The sequence below is a fragment of the Gossypium raimondii genome, chromosome 3, assembly GCF_025698545.1.
Source record: "Gossypium raimondii isolate GPD5lz chromosome 3, ASM2569854v1, whole genome shotgun sequence".
Classification (NCBI taxonomy): domain Eukaryota; kingdom Viridiplantae; phylum Streptophyta; class Magnoliopsida; order Malvales; family Malvaceae; genus Gossypium; species Gossypium raimondii.
This window is the reverse complement of record NC_068567.1, coordinates 42,436,260-42,443,211: the sequence shown is the minus strand read 5'-3', so window position 1 is coordinate 42,443,211 and position 6,952 is coordinate 42,436,260. Positions and strand designations below refer to the sequence as shown.

General features: G+C 31.2%; 1 non-coding gene across 1 annotated transcript; it reads left to right on the top strand.

The window, feature by feature from the left end:
* The first annotated feature begins 517 nt into the window (after positions 1-517).
* On the top strand, positions 518-624 carry LOC128040124 (small nucleolar RNA R71). Its single transcript, XR_008194783.1, has one exon. It is a non-coding gene; the product is annotated as a small nucleolar RNA R71 (small nucleolar RNA).
* Positions 625-6,952: the final 6,328 nt, after the last annotated feature.

Here is a 6,952-nt window from a genome sequence, read left to right as displayed (position 1 = left end):
CTGATAAGGTTGCTGAAAACCCGGAGGGGGTTGTGACCTTTGATTACTTTGACCACCCAAAGAGAAATTTGGATGATTCCTCCATCATGGATTATAGTTATTGCTATAGGGGTTATTTTAAGGTCTAGAATTATTACCCATAAAGTCAACTTGCTTATGCTCCATGTTAAACTTGAAGGGTGAATATTCTGAATTAATCATCCCCGCTCTAGTTGTATCGTGTTACGTTACCGAATTCCCATGTTTACTGCAACTCAAACCGTCAATCTGTTTACGTAATGCTTCAACCTAATTCACCAACATAGCAACTGCATCCATATTAAAAACACTGGTTGCCTTGATCGGTTTTGTTCTCATGACTTGCCACTGATAATTATTCAATGTTATCTCTTCAATAAATTCTTGGGCTGCCTCAAGTGTTTTGTTATTCAATGTTCCACCGGCTGCTGTATCAATCATCTGCCTATTTGAGGGATTCAAACTGTTGTAAAAGGTTTGAACTTGTAACCACAAAGGTAACCCATAATAAGGACACCTTCTCAAAAGTTCCTTAAATCTCTCCCATGCATCATATAATGTCTCCAACTCAATTTGAGAAAAAGAAGATATTTCGTTCCTCAACTTAGTTGTTTTAGATGGTGGGAAGTAATTCAACAAAAAATTCTCAGTCATCTGATCTCAAGTCGTGAGAGAACCTCGTGGAAGTGAATTCAACCATTGTTTTGCCTTGGTCCTCAAAGAGAATAGGAATAACCATAAGCGTATGGCATTATCAATAACACCATTATTCTTGAATGTGTTGAAAATCACTAGAAAATTAGCTAAATGAGCATTTGGATCTTCATCTTGCAACCCATCAAACTGAACATATTGTTGTACCATCTAAATTATGTTCAGATTCAACTCAAAATTGTCTGTAGCAATAATCTGTCTGGCGATACTTGATTTAGCCCCAATCAGAGTGGGCATAGCATAGTCAAATATAGTATGAGGAGCAAGACAAGCAGGAGGTTGTTGATTATTTTGATTATCTTCGATCTTTGCAATAATATCCTTTTCATCTTGATCGTCTTTGAAAACATATTGACCTTGCCTTGCTTCTCTAACTTCTCTTCGATTTTTGTGAGCAGTCTTTTTAATCTTACTATAAAAAACCAACGGTTCTAACGGGTTTCCTCTACTCATAAACTAAAAGAACCTATTAGAATCAAACAAACTAAAAGAACCTATTAGAATCAAACAAACAAAAATTAGAATGTAAAAATTAAATCAAAAACAAAAATATTAAAATAAAAAATGGCTAAATTAATATAAATAAAGTTTTCCTAATATTTTAGTCCCTAGCAACAACGCCAAAAATTTGATGTCCACGAAACCAACTAGCGTCGTAAAATTGATGCATCGAAACCAAAGATTATGAAACTTCCATTAAAATTTGATGCATCATAAAACTAACTAAAAATTTGACTAAGGCAAGTGCACCTATAAATTATTAGTATAGCTCTGGTGAACAAAAATATTGTTCCCACGAAGACTAAAAGCACTAGTAATTACTATATTTTTATTATTTAACCGATAAATTTGAGTGGTGGATTAAAAATAAAATTAACTAAGTTAATTAGCTACAAACACGATAAAGAACAATTAAGGAAAATAAATGATTAACAACCAAGAAGTGAAACAATACCAAGGAAAGATTTCACCTAGACTTCACCTGTCACTATTAATCTAAATTACGTCCGGTAGATTTATGTCGTCCTATTTCTAGAATTGCATACAACTCTATTCAATTACGCTAGATCTACTCTTAAACAAGGTATATTCCTCCTTTGATTTAAGCACATCAAACATGGATCAATAATCTAGAAATATCAAATCAAGAATTAAGCACACATAATTGAGAACAAGATTTAAGTATTTATTGCATAAAATAAAAATCAAAAGATAGAATTCATCATAGGGTTCATCTCCCCTAGGTATCTAGAAAATTAGTTCATGATTGAGAGTAAAAACATTTTAAAGACAGTATATCTGAAAGAAATAAAGAAACTCATTATAATCTCCTGAGAAATCAAATGGGAGTCTTTAATCTTGAGAGAAATCTATTTTAGAGTCTGCTCCAATGGTATTTTTTGAGTTGTTTTCTTGAGTATTCTATGACAGCTATCCTCTATCTTCTTATTTTTCTCATATATACATCTTAGAATGCCGAAAAACCTAAAAATTATATTTTTTTACAAGTTTTGAGTACAAATCATGAAATTGACACAGCCTGTCACATGACCATGTGGCTTACACGGCCACGTGAAAATGATTAGCCCTTGTGGCTCTTGTAACTCACTCTAATTTTTCAATTTTTTTTCCGTTTCTGCTAGTTTTGCTCTCAAATACTCTCTTAAGTATAAAACCATGAATTTAAAGGATTAGAAGCATAAAAATCAACATTAACATCGAATAATCACCTAAAAATGCATTAAGAATGAGATTAAAACATGTTACTTTTAGCACCTATCAAAATCCCATTTACAGACAGTTTGTAACACCCAGCCCGGCGCCGTCCCAGTTGGTGGTTTTTGTAGGCAGATTGTTGGCTAAAGTATAAGCCAAGGAAGGTTGATTTACGCTCTATCCACCAGGTTAAGTTAGTGTTTATTGTTGTGCTATGATTTGCGCTTTGTTTTGCTATCCCGTTAAGTCTATAAAAAGGTGGTAGAAAGTTCATCTTTTGACAAAGTGCAGTTTATTGATCTATATGTTTTGGCGTGGTCGATGTCGAGAACCCGCTAATCAGTGGATTCTCTCAGCGAGCCTTATATTGGCAAACCCTTATGCTAGTATCTGCTAGTGGCAGATTGTTAGGTCATGGACCTGATAGTTTTCTTTATGAGCATGTGGGTATACTATTCAGATTTTTAATTTGTTTCTTGTTAAGATATAGTTGGAAATTAACTAGAGTATTGTAAATGACAACTTAATGTTTTTAGGTAATTAATTGACAAGTTTAGTTTGTTACTTGAGTACAAGAAAAGTGTACCACTCTGATTAGTGGTGTTTGGTAGAAATGATTTGTCTAGGAATTATTATGTCAGCCATAAAAGGGTGCTGAGTCAGCTTTGTAATAGCCCGTTTTTAGTCAAATTGAAACAGTGATTTTGAGACCATAAATTCGATGAGTAAATTAATTTTTTTTATTTTAATGTCTATGGAATTTTAGTAAGGTCATATAAAAAATTAGTTAAGAATTTTGACATTTGCATGTTCAATTACATAAAAAGGACTAAATTGTAAAAGGTGCAAAAATAGACTTCTATTAGTAAAAAGGGTCAAATGGCTATGAGACTTAAATGTGAGTGGACTTAGATGGTAACTAGACCATTTATAATGTTAGTGGACAAAGATGAGCATCAATTAAGTGTTTTATTTAGTTAATTAACAAGGTTATAAAAGTAATTTAATAATGAAATTAAAGTAAAATAACATAAAACAAAGGTATCATCTTCCTTAGTTTATGTTTATACCGAAAATTAGAGGAAGGAGAAGCCATAGCTAGGGTTCTTCATTCGACCAAGTTCTCCCTTAGCATTTAAGTGATTTTTGAGCTTGTTTTTAATGATTTTTATATTTTTGGGATCGTTATAGCTTAATCTAGCTATCACGGGGATCAATTTGCGAAATTGTTAAATATTTAGGGTTTTTCCATGAATTTTATTACGTGATTCTTGATGTTTAATGGAAGATTATGAGTCATTGTTGATAAATAAAGTAGTTTTGTAAAGTGATTTTGGATGAAAATGACATTTAGGGACTTATTTATAAAATGATAAAATTTCATAGTAAATTTATGAAATGATGATTTGTATAGATTGATATAGGTCCTTAGAGAAATTGGCTAGCTTGAAAAAATGATGAAAATGTTTAGAGTTCAATTTATGAGCTTAAGGGCTAAATTGTAAAAAGTTAAAATGTTAGGGGTAAAATAGTAATTTTGCAATAGTATGAAATATGGATTGAATTGAATAATAGAAGTATTAAATGGATTGAATTTGTATATTTAGATCAAGATAGACCACGTACACCCAGGTCGATGCGACGGGAGCTCGGTTATATTAGTATTTCATTCTTTTTAACTATTTTAAATTGGTTTTAAGTGCTTTGTAAAATTTGGACTGTTTTGGACATTTTACTGTCTTGGTTTTGGATTTTATTTTTGATTCTCGCATGATATTGATAAAAAGATTTATCGAAAATGACTATTTTCCTGCAAACAATCGTTTTCGAGAAAACAAACTTGGTTTCCAAAATATAATGATCTAAGAATTTGCGATGCAAAGTATTCATTTTATTTAGAAAATGTAAACAAGCAATGTTTGCAATTAAATAGTTATGTCTAATACGTTTTCTAATAAAACGGGTTTTAAGTAACAAAAGTTTACAATGTTTTTTAAAATATATGAAAACTGAATTTACAACTATTTTACGTAACATCTCCAAATCTAGCCATAACGTCTAGGTTGGGTTTGGGGTGTTACAGGTGGAGTGGTTGAGGGTTGTGATTGTTTGTGTAAGGTTTGGGGTGCAAGTCCTTTCTTTGGAAATTTTGTTAATTTTTTGTTCTATTCCTATCCTTGATAATTTGACTGAAATCTTATTTCTGTGCATATTAAAATAGAATAAGCTTGCTAGTTCAATGGTAATGTGTTAGCTTACTCTTAAGTCTTGTGTTCAAATCTTTGTGTATGCAATGTATGAATTCTTTTTGTTTCTTGCCTTGTGTCAAAAGTTGAGTTGCTTTAAAATTCTAATTAAATCTGATATGATTTTGTGGGATGGGATTTTAACAAATGTTTTATTTTATTTTATTTTTGAATTATCAAAGAAATATCCCCGTCCAACAACCCTCCCATCTTACGTTGTTTTTCTTTGCAACCATTTTCTTTCTTTCCTTCCTTTCCTTATTCAAGAATTTCCATTGGTTACACTAAATTTTTCCTTTTCCCCATAGTAATTCTATCATTTTGTCTATTCTCGTTCTTTCCTCGTTGTGGTTTTGTGACGAGTTCGGCAAGTTGCTATTAAGGTTGTTATTTTTTTGTGTTGGGAAAATTTGTTAAGATAAGTGAAGGTTTTCGTTAATTCTTCTGTGATTAATATCATATTTGTGTTCTTGTGCTATTACTAGATAATCGTATTGTGTCTAACGATACACTAATGAGTTAAGAACAACTTTGGGTAGCTGTTTTTTTCATGGTAACTGAGTTGAATATCAGATTTGGGGATTTCATGTTGAATCTTAAATATTGAATGCAAGGTTTTGATGTTGTTAATTGGTAGTTAATCATTGCGATTTAATGATTGTTTGTAGGGTCGTGAGTTTCCAGTTGTGTGGTTGTTGGCTGGTTGGTTGGCTGAAGAGCGTCGTGTGCTGTCAGGCAGACTCTACAAGGTAAAACCTTTGATAATCTATACATCTATACATACAAAGATATATGATATAAGCTTCCGTATATACATGCATATAGATTTTATAGATCTTCTAGTTTTATTTTGTCAAGCAAATGATATTTCTATGTTGTTTGGATTCTTAAAATAGAACAACTCAAATAAAAAATACTTAGAAAATGGGGGAAAAACAACTATTCTTCTATTATTTTTATCCTATTTTATGTGGTTGGGTTCAAATTTTAGTACTAGATTGGATCAAATTCATATAGATTGATACTGAAATTTTGATATTTTATGTCAATTTTTAATTTTCTTTAATTATTTTTAATTTTTATTACTCTATTAAAAATATAATTGTCTTCTGTCATTTTTATCCTATTCTATATGGTTGGATTCAAATTCTATTACTAGATTCTATCAAATTCAAATAGATTGATTGAAAATTAAAACATTACACCATGAATTAGAGATAAAAATAATGATCGTGAAAATATTAAAAGAGATGATTAATAAATAAAAAAAAAAATGTTCTTTTTTAGAAAAAAAAGTATAATTTATTTTACCTGAATTAATCAAGGATGAATGAAGATGACACCCTTTTTTTCCCATGCACACAACACTTCAGTTTTTGTACGGTACTAACGCCCAGCTGGGTCATAATAATACTGCACCCATCATGATCATCAACCATTTCTTATTAATGTAAAACTTTCATCATATATTTATTTATTGCAAAACATACAAAAGGGTTAGTTAATTAGAGATAATTAAAAAAAAACAAAAGAGCTAATTAGAGATAATTAAAAAAAAAAGCAAAAGAGCTATCCAAACTCTAGTCCATAAACTGCTTGTTGTCAAGGAGGCTTTAGTATTATCAATAAAGTTTGAAGTTATCGGTTTTTGAGTATCTATATTCGTGTTTTACTATGTATAATGATTATATGTAAGTCTATAGTTCTATCATACACATTTTTCAGGTGTGGGTTCTATCTAATTTGTTTGTGTTTTCTATTGGTTTGATTCTATTTATAATTTCTTGTGCTTGTATTGTATTTTATTGGTACATATAAACTCTCAAGAAAAAAGATACCTCTGATTTGACCACTGAAATCTCACCACCATTTCAGTTAACATTAGAAATGTTAATGTGCTAGGTTAGGTTTGAGCTAGATCCATGTATGGTATCAATATCATACATAGTTGTTCAATCCTAGCTTGATATGTGCTTTAAAAATTAGTGTATCCCACCCATACTGTAAGTGATTAATCTAAGCTCATTTAGATTTACCAATATATATATGAAATCTCTTAAATTTCTAGTGGACCTTCAAGCTTGGGTGAGTAGTTTGGCCCTTGAAAGTTCCAATAATATACGACAGTACAATGCATAACAGACCACGAACCAAACAAAACAAGACAAAATGCAGAGAGAAACTAGACAAAACCCACACAAGCCATATGTACATGGTGCGAGACAAACCCACACATCGCAAATGCGGATGGTGGCACT